Genomic DNA, 14,563 nt, shown 5'->3' with positions numbered 1-14,563 from the left:
GCAGGCTCCGCTCGAGGGAGCAGCAGGGAACAGGACAGCCGAGGCGCTCGAGGCCGCGGTCCAGCCGTCTGAGGGGAGGGTTCGGCAAATCGCGTCAGACTCCCGCTCGCCTGGCCTGAAGAACAGGCATTTCAGCCGCTCTCCGCGGCCGCCATGTTCTCCTCCTCCTCCTCCTCGGCCGCCGCCGCCACCGCCCCCCGCTCGCGGCCCCGCCCCCTCCGCGCCCCGCCCCACCCCGCCCCGGCCGCCCCGCCCGCTTCCAGCTGCCCCGCCCGCCGCGCAGCCCCTGCGCCCTCTGCCCGGCCCGGCGGCCGCGACCCGGTGCCCGCGAGCTCCGACGGCGCGCCCGAGGCAGGCAGGTCCCCGCCCGCCGGGCGGTGGAGCGAGGAGCCGCCCCGCGCCCTCTGCCGGCCGCAGGCCCGAGGGAGGGCTGCCGCGGTCCCGCCCCGGCCCGCGTCCTAACGAAGTGTGGGAAAGGAGGCCCTAAGTCTTCCCCTCCCCTCGGGGCGTTCCTCTGACTGCTGCCGGGAAGCCGCCTCGAACCCCAGGGCGCTTTCAGCTAGGCCGCCCCGCCTGCAGCCTCCCGCTGGTCTTATCTGTCAGGGAAGGTTGTGGAGCGGCGAGAGGCCCACTGGACCCTGGAGGAGTCGGTTCTGGGCCTGTCCCTCCTCTAATTTGTTGTATTACTTTGAGCGAGACACATCCCTCGGGCCTCGGTTTTTATTCTGTAAAATTGGAAGGTGGTTGCCTGGATGATTTCACGAGCTATTAGATAAGGGAAAAAGATCATCTGCCCCTTTCGTTTTACAGATGAAAAGGTCTATCTGACGCGTCTGGCTCTGCAATTCCATGAATTACCCAAAATGTCTGTCATTGACAGAGCTTTCCCCTCAAGGGGGCCCACACCTTTCTTCTTTTCTACTCGCTTTTTAAAATTTGTAATGGAAGTTCTCCTTCCAAAAGTAGAGTGTTCCTTGTCACTAGAAGAATAAAGCAGCGGCTGAACAGGCTTTCTGAGCCGCGATTGCCTTATCTGGAAAGCATCCCTCGTTCCAAAGGCTAGCGATATAATACCGAGCTCTCTCCTCGAGTTGTCCTAAGGATGAATGAGTCGCTGGCTGCAGAGTTGCTTTGTAAAACAGTCATCTATCCTTTCCTGCACTTTTATTCCCGGGTAGCTTCCTGCACCTACCCTAGTCCTGTCCTGCTACTGCTGTCTCCTGGATTTTCCTGTTTCTCTTCCAGAGTCTTATACGCTAAAGCAACCTCTGGAAATCCCTGAGGCCTTCACACCTTTCTCCTAACTGAAACCTGACTTTGCTTCAAAACACCACCCTCCCTGGCAGCCCTCACAGGCAGTAAGCAACTTCCTCCAGAAGGCAGGTACTGAATCCTGCAGTCATTCACTGCCATACCCTAGATTACCACCCTTTTCCTGTTCTGCTCATAAAACAACCTTTAGCCCACACCCTACATTTACCATATATTCATTCTTTACATATTCATTCATTTGATTCTTGTCCAAGACTTGTTACTGGGACCCTTGATGCATTTCATTAACTCCTGCCCTCACCAGGTTTACCAGAATCTCTAGTCATCTACAGAGTCCTCACCCAATAATCCCTGAAAATACCCGAAGCTACCTACCTCTCATCTACCAGGTTAATCCCCTTCTGTAGGACTTACCTCCCAAGCTAGTCTAATCTAGGCTGTGTGAAGATGCCTACAAATGAGCCACTTGTATAGGTAATACTGTCTCCTGTTGGGGCTACACTCTAGTCACTGCTGATTGCCAGGCCCAGCAGATCCTTCAGTCCCCCCCACCATTTGGCCTCTCTGCAGCAATTGATACTGTATTCTACATCCTTCTCCTCTGTCTTTATCTGTCTTCTGAACTTACCTTTGCTAGCACTTTTCTTTGCTGCTCCTTTTCTACAGAGCCATAGAATGTTGATATCCTCCAGGTTGTATTTTTTCCCTGCCTCTCTTCTCACTTAGACCGACTTCCTTTTGTTTCCACTGCTTCAACTGTTAATAACACCTGCATCTCCTTCTTCCAGCCCCCCACCCAATCTGCAGCCCAGTGTCTTATTAACTTTTAAACATCCTCAGGACAGGCAGTTTAGAGATTTTGTTGAATGATGGGTGAAACTTAAGGCATTATTTATACTGCCATCCACAAATGCTAAAGAAAGAACTTTTCTAGGGTGAGACTCCTTCATAAGTAAGACCCTTTGGCTTTTTACTCTTTACTTTCATAATCACTTGCCAAAACAGTTATAATGTGCTTTTTTTCTTCCTGATTGTGTTAAAATACACATAATGTAAAATTTACCACCTTAATTGTTATTAAATGTACAGTTCAGTGTATTAAATAAATTCACACTATTGGGCAGCCATCAGTACCATCCATCCCCATAACTCTTATCATCTTGTAAAGCTGAAAATCTTTACCTTTGAAACACTAACTCCCCATTCTCCCCATCCCCCAGCTACTGACAACTACCATTCTATTTTGTCTCTATGATTTTAACTACTCTAAGTACCTCAGATAAGTGGAATCATATAGTATTTATCTTTTTGTGACTGGCATATTTCACTTAGCATAATGTCCTCAAGATTCATCCATGTTGTAGCATATTACATAATTTCCTTCTTTTTTAAGGCTGAGTAATGTTCCATCATATGAACACACCACATTTTGCTTATTCATTCATCTGTTGATGGACACTTGGGTTGCTTCTACATTTTCACTATTGTGAATCATGCAGCTATCAACATATGTGTATAAATATCTCTTTGAGACCCTACTTTCAATTCTTTGGGGTATATACCCAGAAGTGGAATTGCCGGGTCATATGGTAATTCTATGTTTCACTTTTTGAGGAACGTCCGTACTGTTCTCCACAGCAGCTGTATTGTGTTACATCCCCACAACAATGCACAAGGGTTCCAGTTTCTCCACATCGTCACCAACACTAGTTGTTTTCTGTTTTTTAATAGTAGCCATCCTAATGGGTGTAAGGTGGTATCTCGTAGTTTTGATTTGCATTTTCCTAATGATTAGTGATGCTGATCATCTTTTCATGTGCTCCTAACCCACTTTTATCTTTCCCAATTAGTCTTCTCTTCTCTAGTCATTTTTAACACCTCTCTGGCTCCACCTGTGTTTCCTAAACAGGTCCACTTCCTTAACTCCAACCAAACCCTCTACCCCCAGGAACCATTAATATGGGGCAAAGATTTATTAGTTAGAATTGCTTCCTGAACCCGACACAGCCTCTTTGAAATCCATTTACTTTAGCGATTTAAGCAAAAGTTCCTTTACTCCCAAAGTACAATGCCAATCATAGACTGACTCCAATTAAATGAACATGTTTTGAACAGATTTTTTAAATGAAGATTAAGACAACATTTAACTTTTATTGCCCAGATAGAGCTGGTTTTAGTCCAGGTCCTATTGACCTCATAGATTAATACTAATCCTTTAGTGGACTAGAAACATGCTAGTTATATGACCAGGATCTATAATATACCTGTTGAATTTTCTCCAAGGCATAATAGATTACTAGTCACATAAAACATCTGGCTAGTTGTATAAAACATCTCTCCAATTGCTGAGGCAAGAACTGACTTAACACTGACACTCTTTTTTCAAATAGTTTTTTTGTTTTGATTCATAAAATAACCAAACAATAAAGAAAAGTAGAAAGCAGTTTAAAAAAAAAAAAACAAACCTCTACTGAACCAGAAGAAAACATAGTGAACACCTTTCCGCATATTGACTATGTGTATTCACAGATACAAATACAGTATGGTATTCAATTTTACATAATAGACACACTATAAATGCTCATTGATAATCCAGTGTCTTGTACTATACAACATATTTTCATCATTAAAGTGGCTGAATACTCTTGCATTGTATGTCTCTTTAGCCATTTAATTAATCAATCCCTTACTGGAAGATATTTACGTTGTTTTTGTTATCTTGTTTGTGTATGTATTATTTTTTGTAAAAAATGCTATAATTCTAATGCCTGCCCTTGTGCACAGTTTGAAAATTATTTTCTTGGGTTAAATTCCTAGAATATTAATTGCTGGCTCAAAAGGTACGTGTTTAATTTTTTTTACTACATATTTGCCAAATTGGTCTCCAGAAAAATTGTTCCAATCTGTGATCCTACCTACCTAGAATGAGCCTGCCACTTCCCCACAAAAAAAGGATTTTGTTAATTTTCCTTTGAATAGTCTTTAATTTCTCCATTTGCTTGAATTACAGACATTAAGAAGATTAGGTTTAGAGCTAGGCAGACCCAGGTTTGAAACGGCTCTGCCACTGACCAGCGGTATGACCCTGAACAAACCCCTTTAACACCTCCAAGCCTCAGTGTCCTCCTCTGTAAAACAGGATGCCAGCAAAGGATTGTTGCAAAGATTGAATGAAATAATATATGCAAAGCACTTAGTATAGTGTTCCGCACTTAGGATTGCCCATGAAAAAGTAAAAATGAGCTCAAACTAAGAAAGTAAAAATCTGCCCGGCCATTCATCAAACTGGAAGAATAGGCACAGATAAAGCCAGCTGCACAGTTAACAGGATGCAACGTCCCCTAAGGACATACTGCAGCTGTAAAGTGTCATAATAGCCGCCTTCTTCAAGTGACTACTGCTTTCCTACTCACTGAGAAACCTTGTTCTTCACAATCCTAAGTATCAGAAACTTTGAGGTTCATGATTATATCAGTAAGAATTATGTATCCACCTCTTGCCTGGAGAATCTAAGTCCTTTTTGACAGAAATGTAGCCTTGATTTAAAACCCAGGCATAGAGTTTTAGATAAAGGGGTTTCTGGAAAAATATTCTGCATCTATCTTAACTTTATTGTTTCCAAAGCAATAGAACCCTGGTTCCACCTTGCAGTCCAGATTGGATGTTGACCCCTTTATACACAGCCATGCTTTATTTTGAGCCTATAAAGATACTGTTTTATTTAAATTGCATCTAAACTGTGCTGAAATTTACCACATCCTAGTGCATGATATTAAGTAGGAATAGATATTACATAAACACAGGGTTTCATTTGGAGCATCTTAAAAATTTCTTTTTGACACTTTGAAAATATTATTTGTTAAGTTAGCTGTTGTTAAACAAATTGAATGGTTTTTGCCTCCAAATAATACTGATTTTGAATTGTTTCTTGGAGTTTCTTTCAGTTCTAGCACACTCTAAGCTGTTATTTGAGTGGCAAAACTTCTTGCACAGAAAGTTGATCTTTTTAAATTGAGGTGTAATTGACATATAACATTATATTAGTTTCAGGCACACAATGTAATGATTCAATATTTGTATACACTGTGAAATGATCACCACAGTAAGTCATTACCATCCGTCACCATATAAAGTTACACATTGTTTCTTCTGATGAGAACTTTATTACCTAAGCAACATTCAAATATGCAATACAGTATTATTGACTATATTCACCATGCTGTATTACATTTCATGACTTACTTATGCTACAGCTGAAAGTTTGTACCTCTTGACTTCCTTCACCCATTTTGTCCACTCTCTAACCCCCATCCGCTCTGGTAACTGCCAGTCTATTCTCTGTATCTGTGACATTGACTTTGTTTTGTTTTGTTTGTTTTGTTTTTTAGATTTCACATATAAGTAAAATCATACAGATTTCTCTTTTTCTGTCTGACTTATTTTACTTAGCATGATACCCTCAAGTCCATCCATGTTGTCACAGATGGCAAGATATTTTTATGGCTGAGTAGTATTTCATTGTATATTATACCACTTCTTCCTTATCCATATATCCATCGATAGACACTTAGATTGTTTCCATATCTTGGCTATTACAAATACTGCTGCAATGAAAGTCTTCTCAAATTGGTGTTTTTGTTTTCTTCATACAAGTATCCAGAAATGGACTTGCTGGAACATATGGTAGTTCTAGTTTTAATTTTTTGAGGAATCTCTATACTGTTTCCATAGTGGCTGCACCAATTTACATTCTTACCAGCAGTCCACAAGAGTTCCCTTTTCCCTACATCTTCACTAACATTTGTTATAGCTTGTCTTCTTGATGATAACCATTCTAATAGATGTGAGGTGATATCACCTTGTAGTTTTGAATTGCATTTCCCTGATAATTAGTGATGTTGAGCATTTTTTCACATGCTTGTTGTCCATCTGAATGTCTTCTTTGGAAAAATGTCTATTCAGATCCTCTGCCCATTTTTTAATTGGACTGTTTGGTTTTTTGGTTTTTGGTTTTTGGGGTTTTTTGTTTGTTTGTTTGTTTGTTTTTTGCTATTAAGTTGTCTGAGTTTTTTAAATATATTTTGGATATTAACCACTTATTGGATATGACTTGCAAATATTTTCTCCCATTCAGTAGGTTGCCTTTTCATTTGCCTGATGGTTTCTTTCACTGTACAAAAGCTTTTTATTTTGAGGTAGTCCCATTTATTTATTTTTGCTTTTGTTGCATTTGCTTTTGGAGTCAGATCCAAGAAATCATCATCAAGACCAATGTTGAAGAGCTTACTGGCTGTTTTCTTCTAGGAGTTCTATGGTTTCAGGTCTTACATTCAAGTTTTTAATCCATTTTGAGTTAATTTTTGTGTATGGTGTAACATAGTGATCAAGTTTCATTCTTTTACATGTTACTGTCCAGTTTTCCCAACACCATTTATTGAAGACACTGTCCGTTCCTCATTGTATATTTTGCCTACTTTATCATAAATGAATTGGCTGTACATGCATAGGTTTATTTCTGGGCTCTCTGTTCTGTTCCATTAATCTATGTGTCTGTTTTTATGCCAATAGCATACTGTTTTGATTATTAAAACTATGGGGCTATAGCATAGTATATATGATACTATACTATGGGCATAATGTCACCAGCTTTCTTCTTCTTTCTCAGGACTGCATTGGCTGTTCCAGGTCTTTTGTGCTTCCATACAAATTTTAAGATTGTCTGTTCTGTTTTTGTGAAAAATGCCATTAGAATTTTGATAGGGATTGCATTAAATCTACAGATTGCTTTGGGTATATGGACATTTTAACAATATCAATTCTTCTAATCCATGAGAATGGAATATCTTTCCATTTATTTGTGTCTTCAATTTTTTTCATCAATACCTTGTAGTTTTCAGTGTACAGGTATTTTGCCTTCCTATTGCTAGGTATTATTATTTTTGATGCAGTCATAAACAGAATGATTTTCTTAATTTCTCTTTCTGATAGTTTGTTGTTAGTGTATAGAAATGCAACCAATTTTTCATATTGACTTTGTACCCTACGATTTTACTGAATTCGTTTATTAGTTCTGACAGCTTTTTGGTGGAGTCGTTAGGGTTTTCTAGTTATAAAATCATGTCATCTGCAAATAGTGACAATTTTACTTCTTCTAGTTGATTTTTTTAAGTCAAATAAATAACATTATGTCATCTTGTTATGTTATCAAATAACAGGATTTCTGGTCTCTTTCTCAGGTCTTGTTGATTAGTTGCTGTAACTTTATTCCTGCACACTACACAGCAGCTTTTTTCTAAAATATCCTTAGTTTCTATGTTAGTTAATTCACTTGTCAGAGCTAACTACTTAGCACACCATCTTGCTTCATGCTTGGTAGAGAATTCTTCGGTGATATATGCAGCTCCAGTGTGTCCTGGACCCAATGGCAGTTAGGTGTGATCATGTTTAAAAAGATAATCTTTCATGTATAACGGAAAAATTGTGCTCTACACTAGGATTTGACACAACTTTGTAAAATGACTATAACTCAATAAAAAAAGTTTAAAAAAAAAAGATAATCTTCCTTTTCTGAATGATCCCCTCACACCTTTTAGTCTCAACAACTGTCCTGCTTCTCCTAAGGTGGACATTACCCATTGACACTAATTGTAACTAAGAAGATGAAGGTACCATGAAATTCCTTTGGTTTTTACATCTGAATTTTGGGGATTATAGTCTCTGTGACGGACATTTTGGTTATCATTTTTCACTACTAACCGCACAATGCAATGAACACACTATCCTCTATTTTCCCAAGCATTAACGACGTAAAACACAGGCATGCCTCCCCAACATATGTAGGCTTCAGTCGGACTTGCTGTAGTGGCTGCTTCTCACTTTTGAAGTCTGAATGTCACTGTCAGTTGTATTTGTAGGACTAGATTGGCAGTGGCCTGTGTTGTGTGCTTCAAGAGATGCCAGACATACCCTCACGCCCAAGCTTACCAGAGTGCCTGCTACTTCAACAACAGAGATTCATTCCTTTGGGTTTGTAACTTGCTATCTCTGGATGATCCTTTCAACCCATGTTTCTCCTGATATGATTATCATAGAAAATTAAGAGCATACAGAGAAGTTGATAAATGAAAACAGACATTACCTGTAGCTCATGGCTCAAGACTCCACTGTTGTTAACATTTTGGTATTTCCTCCTTTTCCTTTCACATATATGAAGTTGAAAAGATAATCTTCTTTTTGGAAACTCTTTTGTTACGATTTAAGCAGCCTTACAGTAAAAGAAATCTGATGAATATAAATTCCAAGCATTTCTCTAAATTTACTTCTGGTTCTTCATTCATTCAATAAACATTGGCTAAATACCTACTACAAGCAAAGCACTGAGCTAGACACAGATTAGTGATACAGAATCGCTGTGATATATATGCCTTATCAGTATATAAAAATTCACGTGTTCTTACAGATCAGTAATCAGACATGTAATCAGTCCGTAAACTAAAAAAGAAATCAGTACATAAACTATTTTAGATTCTAGTTTCATTTTCCAACATTACATCTTGTAGATTACATACATGCCCCAAACTTTTTGGATTTTAGGGGTTGTAGAGTATTCGGCTGTATTGCTTTCACCATTCCCTATTATTGCAAATTTGGGGTACTTTCTCTTCCCGCTGGGTATTTTATCCTCCCTCTTGCTTTTAGAGTCTTTCCTCAGATGTAAATCCTCAAAGGAAGTTCAAAGGAAGTTGTCAAACCATAGGGCATAATCATTTATTTGAGCAAATCTCTTTTAGAATTCAAATAGAGAAGGAGGAGCAAATTACACATGCTTTATTTATTTTTTTAAGTGTTTTTGGGAGGTTGGGAGGTAATTAGGTTTATTTATCTATTTATTTGTTTGTTTATTTTTAATGGAGGTACTGAGGATTGAACCCAGGACCTTGTGCATAATAAGCAGACGCTCTACCACTGAGCTATACCTTCCCCCTACATGTGCTTTAGACTGCTCACAATTTAGGTCAAGCAGGTGGTTTTCTTCCTATTTGGGGGAGGTGGGGGCACTGAAACAGGTAAGTATCACAGAGGGAAGTCATAGGCCAACAGAGATGAACTTTACCCTCTTCGTAGTTCAGCCTGCCTTTCTGAGAGCAACAGAAATGGTTACTAGGAGTTATGCCCTTTCCACAATTATTAGGTTAGATTCCACAAGCCTGCATGGGAGCTCACTGAGGGCAGGGCCCTCCACATCCAGCATAAACCTAACACCCCTTGTCTGTCATTAGATTTGGCTTTCAGAAGAAGAAACTGCACTACTGCACTTTAAACACTGGTAAAACTAACAGCTATTGTTACACCAATTCATTCTTTTGTATCTGTGCTGACCAAAAGTGACTGTGAACTTTCCCATGAAGATGGGGCCTCCCAGCTGTTGATGCTGGGGAACAGGACCTCTGCAAAGGCAGCTGATACAGTGAGAGCTCATGGTGATACCCACTAGTGCCCTGCTGAAAACTCCCCAGGCAGGACCTCCTGAGGGCATACTCACTGTGGAACCCCCATAACTCCGGTGGGTCTGGCCATGCCCTGGCCAAACCTTCCCTGCACTCACACTCACTACTGAGCTGCAGACAACAGCAGATTCAAGCGGGCAGCTATGGAATCTTCTGGGTGGCTACCTGGTGACAAAGTCCCCCTCTTTCAGCTTGGTGGGGTGGACACATTCCTCCTTCCCTCCCACCTTCCAAGGCTGCCCAAACTCTGCCACTTGGGCAGAAGAAAGGGATAAGAAAGCAGAGAAGGGGAAATTACTAACTATACTTCCTCAGTCCTAAATGCAGGCTGGCAGCCCCTAAGGTTTTAAATACAAGAATCATAAGTAGAGATTTCATCTAGAGATTCATTCATGCAATCATTCAGTAAATATTTATTAAGAACCCACTGTGTGCTAAGCATTATTCTAAGTGTCAAAGATGCAGGGGAAACAATTTCTGTCCTCAAAAGCTTACATTGTGGAAGAAATAGACAACAAATGAATAAATAAGTAAATGAGGAGAGGTTTCATCTAAGTAGAATATATAAAGTAGAAATATATATATATATATATATTTAGCATCAGTGCTAAAATAATCCAATGTACTAATCACTCTGGATTACTCTCAGAACTTCCCTCCAGTACCAAACTGAATAAAATCTGTGAATGTTCTTCATTTCAATTGAACAAACTGAACACTTACTTCCTACAGTGGCTGAGAAGCTATAAGGACTGAAAAAGAGAGGCTTCCTGCCCTCAAGGTACTCACCTTCTAATAGGGAAGTTTCATGTATTCAATTAACATGATAGTTGGTGCTTGTACCATATAGCTCCTTTTTGGACAGGGAAGTATACATATTTCCATTTGTGGAGCTAGCATCTGTCAAGGATATGCTTCAAACTAAGCATACCCTGGGTGCACAAGCTCAGAGCTTGCACACAGCTTCTTGTTCCAAGTGTGTATAGCTTACAATTCCAGTAAAGACATTCTTTTGCCCCTCTACTCTTCCCCATTGCCCAGCCTCATCACTGCCCTCCAGCCTCTCCTTAAGCTATCAGAGAGTGTGCTGTCTCCTCACTTTCCTCTTGTCCCTAGGGTCAGGAGACGCTGGGGACACTCTCTCCCTTGGCTCTTCTCTCCTCTAATTTCCTACACTCACAAACTCCTAAGGCAGGAAGAGATCTTGACACAACTTACTCATATTACAGATAATGCAGTTGAGACCTGGAGAACCTAAGCAACTTGTCCAAGTTCAAACAACTAGTTAGTTGCTTCCTGTAGGAGGCATTTTGGCTGGGATGAGTCTGAGGGAAGGCTTTCCGAGACCAAGTGTCACAGATTTAAAGGGTCTTGCTTGCCTGCTGCTTGCTGTTGGCATGGAAAGGAAGAAGAGCCCTCGATTGGCCAAAAAGAGGTAACACAGAGAGCAGTAAAATCACCTGGCCACCCAGAGAAGTAGGGGTGGATGCATGATTACAAGGGATAAAGGAGTGGGCACTGGGAGGTCAAGACTCTCATGTTGAGATCTATTGTTGGAGAGAAATGATGGCAATCAAGAATTTCAATGAACACGCCTTTTCCTTTTCGTTTGGCGGCAGCCATCAGGTGAGCCGAGATGGGTGCTTACAAGTACATCCGGGAGCTATGGAGGAAGAAGCAGTGCGATGTCATGCGCTTTTGTCTCAGGGTGCGCTGCTGGCAATACTGCCAGCTCTCGGCCCTGCACAGGGCCCCGGCCCAACCCGGCCCGATAAGGCGCGCTGGCTGGGATACAAGGCCAAGTAAGGTTACGTCATATACTGGATTCATGTGCGCCGTGGTGGCTGCAAACGCCCCGTTCCTAAGGGTGCTACCTATGGCAAGCCTGTCCACCATGGTGTTAACCACCTGAAGTTTGCTCGGAGCCTTCAGTCTGCCGCCGAGGAGCGAGCTGGACGCCAATGTGGGGCTCTGCGGGTCCTGAATTCTTACTGGGTTGGTGAAGATTCTACATACAAATTCTTTGAGGTTATCCTCATTGATCCATTCCATAAAGCTATCAGAAGAAATCCTGACACCCAGTGGATCACCAAACCAGTCCACAAGCACAGGGAGATGCGAGGGCTGACATCAGCAGGCCGAAAGAGCCCTGGGCTTGGAAAGGGCCACAAGCTTCACCACACAATTGGTGGTTCTCGCCGTGCAGTTTTGAGAAGGCGCAATTCTCTCCAGCTCCACCGTTACCGCTGATATAAGTAATGTTTGTAAAATTCTTACCTAATAAACAATTTAGGACATTCACGTCTGCTTAAAAGTGGTTTTTAATTTGTCTGTTAAAAATTAGTTGTCTGCAGATTGTTTCCTGAATGCATTGTTAATTTATGAAAGTTAAAATTGCAATAATATTTAAAGACTAAGTGATGGTGTATCTTGTTTCTAATAAGAGAAATGCTTTTGTCTTTGCTTTATCTTATTAGGGAGTTTATGTGTCAGTGTGTAAAATGCTGTTTGCTACAATGGATATAAAATAAGTTCTGTAAAAGAGGAAGTGCAGAAATTAGCCCTGTAGATTTGTTGGTGCATGTGATGAAACCTACAGCTTTTTGGATGGTGCAATGCTCTGCTGGTTTACTCTAAAGTGGCTGTTTATGGAGTTTGGCAAAGACAAACTTTTAAAATTGGATTTTCCTTGGAAATGTGAGAGGTGTCCTGATCCTTTACCGTATGTGGAAAAAAAGTTCACTAAGGGCCCACATTTTTAGATGTCATCTACTATTCCATTTATGTAACTGCCACTTCTGAAAGGAGGAAAGAAACAATGCCACCATTTTTAAGAGAATTGAGTAAACCTGTTGCAAGAGAGTTCTCACAAATCAAACAAAATCTGGTTAAATTGCTTTGGCCTCCCTGGTACCATTGATCACATAAAAGGTGGAAGCTCCTGGTTCAATCTCATAAATAACTGGGATCTCTAGAATACTGAATTTCATGCAAAGTAGTAATGTTATTTACACTGCTATGTATTGAAACTGATGAAAATTGAACATTAGGTGAGAAGGGAATTACTAGCCTTAAGGTTTGTAAACTAGTAATGCTAGGATTGGGAAATTGGTATTCATTGGATACCTTTTGATTGTAGGAGGATATAATAAAACCTGGATCAAAAATTTTTAAATGTTTTATCTGTAATACTACTTTGTGACCATTTTGAACTCTCTAAGCTACCTTGGGGGGGGAAATATGGTTGGTTTTGTTTAACAGTAACATTACTAGGTCTAATCAGTGTCATCTTGGGTCAAGCCACTTTATCCATTCCCATAAGGCTACTGAGAACAGTCATGTAGTTGGTGTCAATACAAGTTCATGGTTTCCAATCTAAAAAAAAAAAAAAAAAAAAAAAAAAAAAGAATTTCAATGAACACAAGAGGATTATCATTTCAGTAGAAGGGAGATGTGACATGTTGGTAGGCAGAGGGAAAGATCATTTATTAGAAAAGATTGAAGTTGCAAAAAAGAAAAAGAGTTGACCAAGCAAGGTTTGAGGGAAGTGAATAGGGATGAGATAAAAGCCACAAGTGGGGACATGACTATTTGACTCTAAAGTCTGTGAGGACAAGGACCATATCAGATTTTGCTCACCATTGTGTCCAGTACTTGACACAGAGTAGGAATTCTATGATATTTGTTGGAGGAATAAACAAATGAATGAATAATAAGGGAACCATCCCCCCCCCCCAATGCTGCACTTATGTACTGAGTAGCAAAAGTTCAGGTCCAAATAAAAGAGAAAAAAAAAAGGCAAGAAGGAGGCTGAAATATAACACAGATGCCTGCTTTGGCCTCTTTGGCCAATGTACTGGATGACATCTGGGAAACCAAGACAAATTGTCAGTAGGCACTGCCATATAGAGAAACTGACAGTTCTGGTGACTTCAGTGCTGATGTTAATTGGAACTGTATTCTACAGCATACAGTTATTTATCATTCTGAGTTCTGAATGCCAAGTGAAATTTATCATGTAAATCTTTATATGAGGACACTGAAAAGCAGAGTAGCTGGTGCCCTTGATAGAAATTCTACTGAAAAAGATAAATTAAAAAAACATAGATATGCACAAGGGTGATACTGAAAATATTTAACAACTGGTATGACACGGAAGCCAACAGACCAGCCCTCAGCAACCTATAGGGCTGCCTGTGCACACTGACAATCAGGGCTGCATGGCCGTGCTTTTATTGATGGTGCTGGGAGAACAATAGTGCTGTTTTTAAAAGGCAGTTCTACTGAGTGGAAGGGAAAGTGTTGCATGCTCTCAAAACAATGTCTTCCCCACAAATTCTTAGCCTGAGGCTTCTCTGTCCAGTAGAGAAGAACTTTACTCACTGTTTCTTCAACTTTGTCCTTCAGACTTCAGCAAACCGTGATCCTGGCCACTTGCTTTAATCTCTGCTTTATTGACTCTTAAGTCCTGAGCCAGCCGCTCCTGGACGAGGCCTGCCTTTAGCTAATCCGTGTGCTGTTTACCTTCACTAGCCTCCAGTTATCCCCAATATCTCCCATCCACCCTGGTCATGCACGTAACAGACTCAGTTCTTGACAAGACTTACCACAGAAAAGACTCAAAGAAAATTTTACCAACAGAGGACCAATGGTTGAACACTAAGTTTCAAGAAGTTGCACACTGATGATTCTACTCAGAGATAAGATTATAATCACCTGAGTTTCCTGTGGGTCATTAGAGACTCCACCTAATCTTAAAAGATGGAAAACCAAATACAGAGATG

The 14,563-nt window shown here is 40.6% G+C and overlaps 1 non-coding gene and 1 pseudogene across 1 annotated transcript; one reads left to right on the top strand and one right to left on the bottom strand.

Moving 5' to 3' along the window:
- Positions 1–9,180: 9,180 nt before the first annotated feature.
- Positions 9,181–9,252, bottom strand: TRNAN-AUU. Its single transcript has one exon. It is a non-coding gene; the product is annotated as a tRNA-Asn (tRNA).
- A 2,134-nt stretch (positions 9,253–11,386) lies between these two features.
- Positions 11,387–12,080, top strand: LOC102514519 (annotated as a pseudogene).
- The last annotated feature ends 2,483 nt before the right edge of the window (positions 12,081–14,563 follow it).

Source organism: Camelus ferus, chromosome 15 (genome assembly GCF_009834535.1).
Source record: "Camelus ferus isolate YT-003-E chromosome 15, BCGSAC_Cfer_1.0, whole genome shotgun sequence".
In the NCBI taxonomy this organism is placed as follows: domain Eukaryota; kingdom Metazoa; phylum Chordata; class Mammalia; order Artiodactyla; family Camelidae; genus Camelus; species Camelus ferus.
The sequence above is the reverse complement of the archived record's forward strand: the minus strand, read 5'-3'. Positions and strand labels throughout refer to the sequence as shown.